General features: G+C 32.3%; 1 long non-coding RNA gene across 1 annotated transcript in view; it reads left to right on the forward strand.

Moving 5' to 3' along the window:
* LOC136835714 (uncharacterized) overlaps positions 1-15,081 on the forward strand; it is a 437,685-nt gene that overhangs the window by 123,913 nt on the left and 298,691 nt on the right. The window contains exon 3 of the long non-coding RNA XR_010852252.1: positions 46-185. This is a non-coding gene — a long non-coding RNA (uncharacterized lncRNA). The remainder of the gene's footprint in view (positions 1-45; positions 186-15,081) is intronic.

Below are 15,081 nucleotides of genomic sequence, written 5' to 3' on the forward strand. Positions count from 1 at the left end.
GAACTGATGGAAAGAACTGAAAAATTGTTTTTTTGATTCTTCCAGGTATTGCGTTTTGGGTCCTGATTGGTGTAGAGTTGACGTTCGTATCCATCAAGACATCGTTGGCCATTGGTTTACTTTAAGGATTTGGTCATCTTTTATAAGTAAATCATCATCACCATCGTCGTCGTCATCACAACCAGGTATTACCATTACCATCATCAACATTTAATTTTTTTTTAGTTCTGTCAACTGGAAATGAAATAATGGTGACATTCTCTGGAATGGTGTACTGTACTAATTCTAATGCAGTTCATGGTAATGAGTAAACTCGGCCTTTCCAGGGAGTGTTACCATTTTCTCATTTGCAATTGCAACGCTAGGTGTCTATAAATGCATTTCGTTAGGAATGTAGTAAAACAATGATTTATCTGAGAGATTAGAAATCTTTGTTTGAGATTGGGCACGTTATTTCAAATTCTCTGTTCTGTAAAAAAATCAATTGTATGAATTGGAATTGACAAGGAAAGGCAATACTATTACAATTCCATTCGAAATATTGCGGCTAAAGATAAATTCCAGCCTAGTTTTTGAGAATTCTGCCATTTTTTTTTACCTGTTGACTTTGATAATCACCTGGGTCATATAATATGAAGGTCATATGGTATGTTTCTTTCACATATCATTTGTGTAAATAACCAGAAAATACCCGACCGGCCAATGAAGAATTAGAGGAATTTATTTCCGGTGATTGAAATTCACTTCTCGTTATAATGTGGTTCGGATTCCACAATAAGCTGCAGGTCCCGTTGCTAGGTAACCAATTTGTTCATAGCCGCGTAAAATAAATCTAATCCTTCGGGCCAGCCCTAGGAGAGCTGTTAATCAGCTCAGTGGTCTGGTTAAACTAAGGTATACTTAAAATCGCGAATTGTTAATTCTTATGATTTTTTTGACGTTTTGATCACGAAATTTAATCAATATCCTAATCATTTATACAAAATATTTACTATCAGAGAACTAAGAATACCATTCTAGTTAATATAATGAAGATCTAATGGAATAATGCTAGTATACACCTTAACCAAATTATATGCCACTGATACGTCATTAATGTGTCATAGTAACCCTCGTCTCCTTTATCCCATATAAAAATTAATATTTATTTTTCCAAAACATTCTTTTGGACCCTTTCACGCATTCATATATACCTTACAAAACCAATTTTGCTTATCATTCACGACCTAAACAGCGCGTTGCGTCATCTCATTTGCAATTCCGTCACTTGTGGTATCCTTTCGTTTTCCCACTTCTTTACTGCCACCTGACATCATTTGTCAGTTCTTAAAGTATTCTTGAATTTAGGTTAACCTTTAACTCTTACCAAATTCATCTATACTTCTGTTTGAGTATCTGTGTTCAATAAATCTTTAGATTACTTACTTTCTCAGTGGTCCGGTTAAACAAAGATATACTTAACTTTTTACTTTATCTGCTCAGGTCTTCATTCTTCTTAGACATCCCTTCACACACATATACCCACAATGTACATATACATGCATACTGTGTGTGTGCGTGCGCGTGTATATGTATATATATATATATATATATATATATATATATATATAATATATATATATATATATATATATATATATATATATATATATATATATATATATATATATATATATATATATATATATATATGTGTGTGTGTGTGTGTGTGTGTGTGTGTGTGTGTATATATATATATATATATATATATATATATATATATATATATATATATATATATATATATATATATATATTATACAGTATGTGGGATAAAAGACAAAAAATCGAGGTAAATAAATAGGTAAAAAGGCACACTACTTTAGATTCTCTTTAGCATATTGAAAATTTAAAAATATAATGGAGATGATCATGCAGTGTCCATTTTACATTTTTATTTTGATTTCAATCTCAAATAAAATTTGGAATACCGAAGCTATTTCAGTGGTATTCCTTTTTCATCATGGTAACTCACGCATCGTGACGAAATTTCCGTGTAATATTTTAAAATTTGTTTATTCCCCCCCCCCCCCAACAAAAAACAAAAACAATCTTTCAGAGTGTTAGGTATTTCAGTACATTACATGGCATTAAAAATACACCTATATCCTTCTTGTACATTTAATACAAAAATTGAACTTACACCCTCCGCAAACATCTTATGTAAGCAGTGTCCTTAATTCACAACTGCGGATATATATATGTTATGATGAGGCCTTGCTTCGTATTTCGGTAACAATCATTTCAGACCCGAGCAAGTACGGGCGGCGTGTCCAATAAATAGTTGAGGAATTTGGAAGCCGGGATTCAGGTTTGTCCAAAGTGGATCCTTGAGCGAATTCAGACTTGGTGCAAGTCTAGTTCCGGGATTATCCTGGCCTCCCTCTCTTCGGAGAGACGGCTTCGTCGAATTCGGAGTTCACTAATTTTCTTATGAAGTATAGGCATATTAGTCAACGTCTACTAAACGTATTTCAAAACACTGCTCATTTTTAGTTTTCCGTAAAAGAAAACTATTGTGCCAGCTTTGTCTGTCTGTCAGCACTTTTTTCTATCCGCCCTCTGGTCTTAAAAACTACTAAGGCTAGGGGGCTGCATATTGGTATATTGATCATCCACCCTCCAGTCATCAAACATACCAGATTGCAACCCTCTAGCCTGGGCAGTTTTTATTTCATTTAAGGTTTAATTTAGCCATAATCGTGCTTCTGTCAACAATATAGGATAGGCAGCCACCGGCCCGTGGTTAAAGGTTCATGGGCCGCTACACTGCTCATTTCTAGTGTTCTGTAAAAGAAAACTATTGTGCCGGCTTTGTCTGTCCGTCCGCATTTTTTTCTGTCCGCCCTCTGATCTTAAAAACTATTGCGGCTAGAGGGCTGGAAATTGGTATGTTGATCATCCACCCTCCAGGCATCAAACATACCAAATTGCAACCCTCTAGCCTCAGTAGTTTTTATTTCATTTAAGGTTAAATTTAGCCATAATGGTGCTTCTGTCAACAATGTAGGATAGGCAACTACCGGCCCGTGGTTAAAGTTTCATGGGTCGCAGCTCATAAAGACTATACCGAGACCACTGAAAGATAGATCTATTTTCGGTGGCCTTAATTATACGTTGTAGCGGCTGTGCAGAAAACTCGATTGTGCCGAAGAAATTTCGGCTCAATTTCACTTGTTTCATTTTATTCATGCATTTACGTATCTATTTTTTTTAATTATAAAAGAAAAAACTCCAGTTGTTAATTGTTCTCACTATTTTTTCTCTTATCACCATTTAAAAAGTTATCGTACGAGCTCAGCAGAATACTGGATAATACTCAGTATATAACTTTTCAAATCATGTAAGTTATCCAAAGACCACATTTCAACATTATTGCCTTGCCTCTTTCTCCCATTCAGAATGTAATTTCCGTCTTCACTATATTCACACTCAGATCATTAACTGTATGAAAGAGGAAGGGGGAATGAGAAGAAGTAATTCAGTAGAAAATAAACATGAAAAAGAATGAGATAAATAAGCATAACCTATAGATGGACCAGGAAGAGTAATATTTCAAGTGAAACTTATGAATGATGCAAAACTGAAGCCTTTGGGAAAACATCTCTTGTTTTTGAAGTCTACAGGAGAAAGTGGAGGGGTAATTTCACAATCACCAGATTTGAAGACCAGAACAATTGTATATACAATAATTCTCGCGAATGAAGTTCGGAAATTGTAAGATTTTTTCTTATCTCGGTATCTTTTACATTTTTTGACAAAAATGTATAACGCTTCGTGAATCCTCTCTGCGTGGAAATATGTTGCCTGCATAAAATCTACGTATTCATTTTCCTTTCCTTTCCTATTGGTTTTGTTTATGGCTTAATATAAAAAAATCAATCTTAAATCACCAGGATAAGAAAGACAGAAAAACAGGAGTGAGAAACAGAAGATTGGACTATTATATATATATATATATATATATATATATATATATATATATATATATATATATATATATATATATATATATATATATATATTATATATATGTATATATATGTGTGTATATATATATATATATATATATATATATATATATATATATATATATATATATATATATATATACATACATACATACACACACACACACACACACACACACATATATATATATATATATATATATATATATATATATATATATATATATATATATATATATATATATATATATGTTAACTTCTTAGCATTTATGGTTGCGGTTTTCTTCTCAAACCTTGAAATAGTGTAAGGACGGGGGAAGGAAATCTACTACGAAGAGGATTTTTTAGCCAAGTTATAAAAGGAGAGAGAGAGAGAGAGAGAGAGAGAGAGAGAGAGAGAGAGAGAGAGAGAGAGAGAGAGAGAGAGAGAGAGAGAGAGAGAGAGATCCGTTCTAACGTATGCTGGAGCTTCGAAATTCAGGTATCGTCACTATTGAGTTATTACAGTGTTTGAGCCTCGGTTTTATGAGGGGCCCAGGCATTAACATCAGCAGCTTCAGGGAAGCGAGTAATAAACCGAGCCCCATTAAGACTGAAGCCTGTGTCTGTGTAACAGGAACTGCTGTCTCACGCAGTGCAGAATGGAAAAGTTTCATTTGATTGTAGTGTTGTACATCCGATTCTATAAAATAACAAAATCTGTGTTTCTCTTTCATTATCAAGCATATTGTTACGTAATGAAATTCTTATCAGAAATTGTATTTGGATAAATCAAGTAATCGATTCTGTTACTAAAATGTTAATATTTTGTTTGCCCTATTCAAATCCGTTTCATTTTTATTATGAGAACTTATATTCTCTTTTATAGTTAGTTTAATATTCAGCAACTTTGAAGTATCTGTGGTTTTCCAAATGGAAATTCACATTACTTTTACAGTAAGAAGCCCCGATATCCTTAGATATCTGGAAAGTAAATTGTAAACTTAAACTATTAATAGCCTAATAATATATCGCAGCATTCGGCACTGGTAGATATAACTTTTAATAAAACATATCAAAGTAAATGTTGATCATTTAAATTTTTTAATATACTTTCTTTGAATTTTTTTCTTTTATGCAGTTATTCCAAAAACAAATGATCTAATTTCACTCCTCACCCACCGTTTCATTCAAGGCAACAGTTGACCCTTTCAGTAAATAGGCATTTGCAAGTCATGTCTATTCAGACCAAGAGCTGTTATCTTGTATGCTGTTTGTGAAATAACTACTCGTGTTACAACCTCCATTCTAGAGTAGTTGCGAGGCAGATTGATTTACTGTATACTATTGCAATATGTTAAAAACAAATGGAAAAAATGTTGCTCTGAAGACGAATCAAGGCATTTTTGTTGACTCTGAAACAGGGATTTTGATAAGGAATCAGCAGTTTCCAACCTGAAGTTGAATTTTTCACTAAACTCAGTTTCTACCATGAGCTCTTTTATATCTTTAACAATCTTGCCAGTTTATCATACTTGTCTGTGAACTCTTCATTTATTATACCTCATGTAAATGTGACTATATATCAGCTGGTGGGTGGACTATCGAAAGTTCTAATATGTTTGTTCAAATTCTTTCGTTTTTCTTATCCTTTAGTATGGACTACAATAGATCAGGCGACTCTCTCTTATACTCTTAAACCCTCATTATTTTCATTAGTTGTATTTAACTTTCTTTTACTAAGATTCATATGGATTCACGTTACAAGGACAGATGACTGCAGAATTCCTAGATATGATTAATCATGTAAAGTGAAAGTGAAAGTATGTTGGACTTGAACCTTTCTCCGTTCTCTCAAACATACCATCTTGTGATGCATGTGCTGGCTCCTTTTGCACCCCAGCTATGATTCATTCTCCCTCAGCATCAGTTCTGATGTGTTCACAAAGAAATTTTCCTTATAATTATGGTGTTTTGTTTGTACCTTTTTTGACTACTTAACTTTCAGGCTAAACTTCGAAATCTATATTTTGCCAAGATAGGAACTTAATATAAGGGAATTCATCATTCCCACTGAGAATTCATCACTCCCAGATGACTTGAATCTATATAATAATAAGATCCGAGTGGATCTTGTTTGTCCTCCCCCGGGTTTAAGGGTAGGGGAGACATGATACAGCCACCCATCCCTCGCAAACCGGTTTGTCCGCCCCGGGTGGGGGCGGGGTAGGTAGGGGAAAGGGAGGGTAGGGGAGACATCCACCCTCATGCAAATACAGTATGTTTGCCTGCCCCGGGTAGGAGCGGGGCAGGTAGGGGGTCGGGAGGGTAGGGGAGATAGTAGCGCCAGGTTCCAGGGCGCGTAGCGCGCGCCAACAAGCTCGTAACAATATAATGTTGACTAACATTTGTGAAACAGGTGATGTTTTGAATTTTCTCAACTTTCGTGTCAAAGAGGTGTTTCTCCTTATTTCGTTTCCGCTCCTCCAATGAGGGCTGTGTAGTCCATTTGAAGTGTTCTGTGAAACTCGTTTCATTGACCCTTGTAAGTTCGTTACTAATTTTCCTTTTGGGTTATTGCTGGCATTCTAGAAACTGTGTGGCAGTGCCATTCACCATTACAGTGAGGTTGGATGAGGGAAAGTTAGTTTTCACTCCTGTTCTCTCAAGACCTCTGCAATGCCAGCCATTGTGTGCCAATTACTGGTTTTCTGGGAATTTCAAGTAATGAAAGTTTTTAAAGGATGAGAACAGATTCTTCTTGTTTCGCCGTTTCATGTTATTTGAGTTAATAAAACACTTAATTTATAAAAAAACCTATTAAACCTCCTTATTCCTGTCTCCCTACCAAACACTATTTGGGTCTCCACATGTTTTGTAATATTATTTGATTTACTTCGCCCAGGTAAAAGTTTTGCCTCAGGATGAGAACGATTATTCCTCTTGCTTCTTCAGTTCATATTCTTGGCATTAATAAACCCTTTGTTTCACAAAAACCCTAATTACGAAATCTTTATTCTGCCTTTCTCCATAAAGCACATTTGCTTGTATCCCACATTTTGGTAATATTATTTTGTTTATTTCGATTCAGGGAAAATGCAATAAAAATTTAAATCTCAACAACCACTTACAAGTGTTATGGGTCTTGGTTTCAAAACCCAGCCATTTCAATTCGAAATGGAGCTAATGATGGGGAACACTCGCTCGGATTAGGAATGAACATGCACGAATTGAACTGGTCTTAATCCACATCTGGGTGCAAAGCGAAGGCTCTGATTGCTCACTGAGTCTGTCGTAATAAAGCCCTAAGCAACCTCATTGCATTTATTGGCTATCGGGTAAAGGTATGCCAATTAGGAATTTTGTGACAATATAAGTATATTAAGCATTTGAATTTTATTGAGTTTATATATAAAAAGAAATTATGATCATATTTTATAGCCAGAAGAACACACACATGATTGATACACTCTATCTTAATTGAATAGTAATATATATATATATATATATATATATATATATATATATATATATATATATATATATATATATATATATATATATATATATATATATATATATATTATATATATATATATATATATATATATATATATGTATATATATATATATATAATTCTAATTCTAACCACAATGCCACTTAACTTCTCCGATTCTTCGCTTTTTTCCGATATGCTTGTAACTACAAAGCCGTAGATCCAAACGCAAGAAGTTGAAGAGACTGTGATAGCCGGTCGCGGGAAACGTCGGCAACGTGATCTCCTTGTGATTGGCGACGCTGGTTCGTTTCCGCGACCGGCCATCCCCAATCTCTTCGGTTTCTTGCGTTTGGATCTTATCAATTTAAACATATCAAAAACGCAGTCGAAGATAAAGAACATTATGGACTATTAAACCACATATAATGTCTAGTAAAAGTGACCAGTAGATTTACACACACACACACACATATATATATACACAGTATATATATGTATATATATATACATATACATATATATATATATATATATATATATATATATATATATATATATATATATATATATATATATATATATATATATAGGAAATGCAGGCAGTATCACTCGTAAGAAAGAGATAATGTCGCATAGTTGCAGAGATGGTATTCATATTACACAGAACAGAGAAAACTGTATGCTTCCAATAGCATACCACTTGATAATACAAAGTATAGTAACTGAAAATAAACACTGCAAAATGGAGTTCGTACTTTCAACATATTTTTCCCCGATCGTAAACCCTGGAGTAGATTGATTTTGGACAGAAATGTTCGATACAGTTTCTATCAAAGTGAGTGTCATATCAGTGTATAAACGGGACAAGCAACCAGCCTCATCTATCTTCAGCTTCACTGAGAATATTTGAATATAATTGTTAAGGTATATGGCCATAATGTCATCGACATATCCGAACTAAGGATCTCGGGATGATCTCTGGGTTTGTAATTTCGGTAAACAAGTGAGCAATATCTTTCGATCATTAAAAACCATCAAATCACCGAACTCATTAATGAATATATTCCCCTTATTTATCCAATTCCTAGTTCTTCGTTGGGCGGGTGGGTTCCTTTCTCAGCTAGCACTCTGCTGGCCTCGAGTTCGAATCTCCGACCGGCCAATGAAGAATAAGAGGAATCTATTTCTGGTGATAGAAGTTCATTTCTCGCTATAATGTGGTTCGGATTCCACAATGGCTGTAGGTCCGTTGCTAGGTAACTTAACTGGTTCGTAGCCACGTAAAATAAATCTAATCCTTCGGGCCAGCCCTAAGAGAGCTGTTAATCAGCTCAGTGGTCTGGCTAAACTAAGGTATACTTTATCCTATCCAATTCCTTTCATCCATCCTCGACAAATTCCGTCAAAAAAGGAAACAAGCAAAAGAAAATTCATCCTTTATCCAGCAGCGCCGGTGAAGACACCAGTAGAAAGGGGTATGGTAAAGGGATTATCTTGTGTGCAAATTGCCAACACAAACCCCCCAAACTAATTTGGTTTGCCTCCCATTCGTCTGCAAGTCAATGGGCTGGGGCCCGGCGAAGAAGTACTTTACATTTCGGTGTCTGACTATGGAATGCCGCCATTTGTTATGCTCTGATGTTTCCTCGATTCGTAGGGCAGTTTATTCTTTTGCTTCGTTCTGGTATTCATATACTTACGATGTCTCTCAGTTTCTGCTTTTGCTTAACAATGGATGTTGTAAACAAATCGACCCCTTTTCCATGCATAAACTATACGTATACAAATATAAAAGGGAGTAGTTCTTTAATTATGCCGTGATAAATTAAATTATTGAAAATACAAAACAATGAAAGGGTAAAAAATATATAAAATATATATTCAGGGTAAATAATATTTAAAATATATAAAGTATATAATATATATTCAGGGTAAGAAATATATAAAATATATTCAGAAATAATGAATTAATTTGAATGACATAGATATAATATAACTCAAATAAACAATATGAATAATGGAATGGTAAATTACAGAGATAAACTAATTAACTACACGTGTTGATAGACAAACCAATGGTTGAATAGTTAAATGGTAAATAAGTAAATAATACAGGAGAGAGATAGAAAGCAGATTGATACAATAATATTACAGATAAGAAATGAAATTTCATTTCATTAACTCGCTAATATGAGCATCAAATAAATCATCCATTTTATTGAAAATAATATTATAAACAATAAAATAAGAAAATTTATATGCAAATAAATAGATAGATAAAAACAAATTAAATTTGAAAAACCTGATAATTACTTAAAAAGGTAGAGATAAAATACTAATGAAGTAAACAGTTAAAAAATTAATAAACAAATAAGATGATTAACAACAGACAAATGAAAATAATTCAGATAGGAATAATGAAATCTGATAAAAATTAGAAAATAAATAATTTAAATCAGTAACTGAACAGTGAAAAGAAACAAATGAATGAATTAATAGAAAAAATAGGAAAAAAATTAAATAAACTAATATTTAAATAAGCAAATTCATAAAAAACCAACTTAAGTAAAAGAACAAAAGAACAAGAAAATAAAACAACTGATAAATTAAAAAAGTTAAATAAAACAAATTGATAATTTTTTAATGAAATAATAAATCAAACGCAGGTTATAAACATAAGTCAACTTTTCTTGAATTTGATTATGTAAATATATGACAATTAAGAGTGATAAATGCAAACTTCTTTATTGAATAAATGCTTTAAAACAAATTTGACCTGATAAAATGCAGGGATAAAAAAATTACAAATAAAATTAAGAATAAGAGTAAAATATATATTTAATTTAATGATAGATAGCTGAATAATAAAATGAATTAGTGATCCATATAATTAATATAAAAGGAAAATGATTAAATAAATTAGTAAATACATAGATAAAGAGATGAATTAATACACAGGTATGGTAAAATCATTTTAAATATAAAAAGCCTCAATGATTTTGAAAATAACTAAGCGATAATAGAATTCTTAAAATACAGTCCATGTATAAACAAGAAAAATAATAAAAACCATTTATTTAAATTAATAAATCTCATAAAATCAAGCAAATAAAACAGAAAAGCTAATGTGTATTTAATCAAAAGTTAATATATGAATGAGGATAAATAATGATAAGTAAATAAATAAACCTAAATAATGAAACAAATAAATGATGAAAATTCAAGTAATGAAAAAATAAGGAAAGATTAAACAAAAAGCTAAAATAGCTAAGTAATATATAAAATGCAGAAAATATTTTTAATCGTATATAAGTAGATAAATTAATTTTAGAATTAAATGGAGCACAAGTAAAGATATATGAGAGTATTTTAACAAATTGGCTGATTGATTACTTAATAAAGTGAAATTGATGAAGAACAAATAAATAAATCAGTAAATAAATAAATGAATCACTAAATTAATTTGGTAAATGAATGAATGACCAAAGAATGAAATGCAGATGAAATTCTATATCAAAGCACTTTTCAAATAAATATCCAAATAAGTATTTAGAAATCATAAACTAAAATGTAATAATTACCGAAATAAAAAGAACGCATAAATATTTATATCAAATCAAGCCAGTCAGTAAGAAACAATTAATAGAAATAAAGATAAACCATTTAAGCAAATGCAATTTGAAACATAAATGGTAATATATTAAATAAATGAATTGAATGGCCTGTAACCAAAGATGCAGAAATACAAATAATAAATAAGTAAATTCTGTATATAAGCGAATAAATGAATACATTTATCAACAAAAATTAAAAATTAAGAAATAATTAATATACTTTGAAATAACAAATAGTAACGTAGATAATCTAATGGATTAAAAGTCTCATTTATAATTGTTATTAAAAAAAATAATAAGTAATCAATATTCTTCGAAATAACAAATAGTTGCATAGATAATCTAATGAACTAGAAGCCTCATTTCCAGTCGTTCGTTTACTCCTCAGATGCCACCAGGCTACTTTATTCGTTATCAAGGCAGGCCTTGACAGCGATGGCAACCTTCCCCATGTAATAAGGTTTAGATTAAGGTCATATTCATTCCACACATTTAGATTGGTAATTGCGAGCCATTTACACCTCCTCTCATGGGAACGGAAACGACCAGGCATAATCTTCAGTGGACTTCCTTGAATTGGCCTTAGAAGCAAGAGGCATGGTACTTGTCCGCAGTGGCATGAAACTTATGTATCCACGTCATTTTTTCCCCAAAAATAGCACGAGGTAAACAATGATACTTAAATTTGCTACTTTGGAAAACAATTCTTCTGCGCAAGGGTATATTGCACAATTTGTATATTGGAGAATCTAAACCCCTATCAACTTTATCATTTCCGTAGGCATGGTACGTGTCTGCAGTCTCATGAAACTCCTTGTATCCACGTAGATTTTTTCCAAAAATAGGGTGAGATAAATTGGGATACTGAAATTTGCTATTTTCGAAAGCAATTCTGGATATTGGAGAATCTAAACCCTTATCAACTCTATCATTTCCGTAGGCATGGTACATGTCTGCAGTCTCATGAAACTTTTAGTATCCACGTAAATTTCCAAAAATAGGGTGAGATCAATAGTGATACTGAAATCTGCTATTTTGGAAAACAACTCCTCTGCGTAAGGGTATGTTGCACAATTTGGATAAAGAGAATTTAAACCCTTATCAACTTTATCGATTCCGTAGGCATGGTATTTGTCTGCAGCCTCATGAAACTGTGTGTATCCACGTCAATTTTCTTTTTTTTTTTTTAAATAAGGCGAGATAAACAATGATAGTTGAATTTGCTATTTTGGAAAACAAATCTGCGAAAGGGTATGCTCCACAATTTGGATATTGGAGAACCTAAACTCTTATCAGCTTTATCATTTCGTTAGGCAAGGAGAAAAGGGAAAAGAGAAAAGTTAGAGGATGAGTGAAGAGGTGCAATATAAGGTTGCAAACCATGTCAGTGTTTATCAGAATCCCAATATAGCTCGCAATATCCCCCGTAATGAGAATCAGAGAAAGTCCTGATTACAGGGCAAGAGCAGCATAAGCATAGTATATCAATTCTTAAAAAGTACTCTCCAACAAAAATGTAGATCGAAGTAAAAATAACAACAGCTCAAAAGCTCAGTGTACATAATTTCCTCATTGCTGTCAAAATTACAACAAGCAAGCAAAGAATATTGATTACTTTTTTATTATTATTTTTTTTTAATAATTTTAATTCTACACGGGAATGGAACCCTTAGTTGAATGACCCAAAACCGCTTACCGTTGTTCTCATGTCAAAAAAAAAAAAATTTACTGCTATTCACTAAAAATTTTACGTTTAATCCCAATTTATTTTTGGGCAGTTCCTCTCTGTTTACATAAATGTTAATATCATATCATTTCGCTTCAGTGGAATGAATCATTAAGTTAGTGTTTATCAAATGAACTTTGCTCAGTCTTGAAGTCATGGAGACGAAAACCTCTACAAAGTTAACACGGAGTTTTTCCCATTGCATATTTAGGCAGTAAGGAATAGAAGTTATTTTTTGAAATTGAGCTATTGAGGGCATATAGTTTGAAGCTTTATGTATAAACTTAATACAGGCAATTTTTAATTTAAATTATAGAACAATTCAAAATATCACTAATGGTCAAAGCAACAATCGTTACATATAATTATCAATGATAAAGGTTTGTAATTCAGTATAACGAAAGTATTGTATGGGATAAAGATGAATGTTGAACTGACGGATATTAGACAGTAGTCCAAAGACTCAGTTGAAAAAAAAAATAGGATTAAGAAGCGAGTGAAGTAAAGAAAATAGGGAATATTGCTGAAATCATGGTTATGATATTCAGAAATCTGTGCGGGGTGGCAGGATAATTTGTTCTATTTCAAGCGAAAATATATTGGCATTTCCACACAGCCCTGCGTTTGGAACTGAGAATCTCTTATTCCAAAATAGTTAACGAGCTATTTTAATAATCCTTGTTAACACTTATCCTTCAGGGAATGCAGAACTATTCTTGTCGTATCTATAAAATGAAGATTTTTACATGCAACAAAACACCCTCGTCTTGTTTATCTTATTCAGCAGCTCAGGAAAATTCGTCGAGACACTCAGCACAACAAATATAAAGAAGAAAAGATTAATATTAAACCTTTGAGTGGAAACTTCCTCCATGCATCTTTACATATAGACACGTGCAGAAACACACACCCATATATATATATATATATATATATATATATATATATATATATATATATATATATATATATATATATATATATATATATATATATATATATATATATATATAATAAAGTATATACTATATATATATATATATATATATATAAATATATATATATATATATATATAATAAAAAGTATCACCAAAAATGGTAGAGTTATAGCTATATTTCGGAGACACTGTCTGTCTCCCTCAACAGACAGGTAACAAATGAAATAAGAGTTACAGAGCAGTGGTATTTATACCAATGAAGGAATATTCCAGAAGTCAGCCGACACGTCACTGTTGTTGACAGCTTCTCCTTAATCTTCTTAACCAATGGTTGGAGGAAGAATTTATCTGTCAGATCTGAATCCCAGTCTTCTTTTGAGAGGTTCATCATATTTCTTTGTTTAATCAGTGCTGATTCTATCATATGGCTTTTGAACCGGCAATTGCTGATATAAATTATATGTGACATATTCCAGTTTATTTTGTAATTATGATTGTTTATGCGGTTAAAAATAGCTGAGTTTTGTTGTCCATATTTTACTTGAACGTTTGTGTTGTATTAGTCTCTTGGAGAGCGATTTACCTGTAAAACCGATGTAGGATTGGTTATAGTCAAAGCAAGAGATTTCTATACTCCTGTGTCTTTGGGGACTGGCTTTTATTGGACGTTAGTTAGGGATTTAGCTAGGGTATTTTTGTTAGATAAAACAAAATTAGAGTTTCCAAGTGTCTGTGTCAACGTCTTAATCCTGCCCAGGTGTGGGATTTTGATTTTATTGTTGGGCATCTCTCTGATCATGTTTTGAGGGCGTCGGTAGAAAATTATGATTGTTTTATAAATCAATTTCTCAATTATACGGTGAAGGCACTTTAAAGATGACAGCTGCCTACGGATTAGTTAAAATTCTGGGGGGCAAATCCATAAGGCTCGTAAGAACAAATCGTTGGCTACGCCAATTTTGATACAAATGTCATGATAACTAAAATAGTTAATATAAGAAAGCGAAAATGCTGGTTTTCTGTATACAGTAAATTTGCATTCTGTCGTGTCTCTAATTAAGAAAACACATCAAGAAAAGGAATTTTGATGTTTGTTTCCCATTCAACTTTGAATTATATATCTCATGATGGCTAAATGGATTGATCATTGTAATCGGTTTATCACGTAGGTTCGAATCCAGGTCAGGATAGCTAATCATTACTAATAATTCTCCTTGGACATAAGTTATTACCAGAGTTAAGTGAATTCAACAGTAAGAAGCATTTGTGGCCTAATATTCGATGATACAAAAAATCCTGGAGATGGATTGATTT

Source organism: Macrobrachium rosenbergii, chromosome 55 (genome assembly GCF_040412425.1).
Source record: "Macrobrachium rosenbergii isolate ZJJX-2024 chromosome 55, ASM4041242v1, whole genome shotgun sequence".
NCBI classification, from domain to species: domain Eukaryota; kingdom Metazoa; phylum Arthropoda; class Malacostraca; order Decapoda; family Palaemonidae; genus Macrobrachium; species Macrobrachium rosenbergii.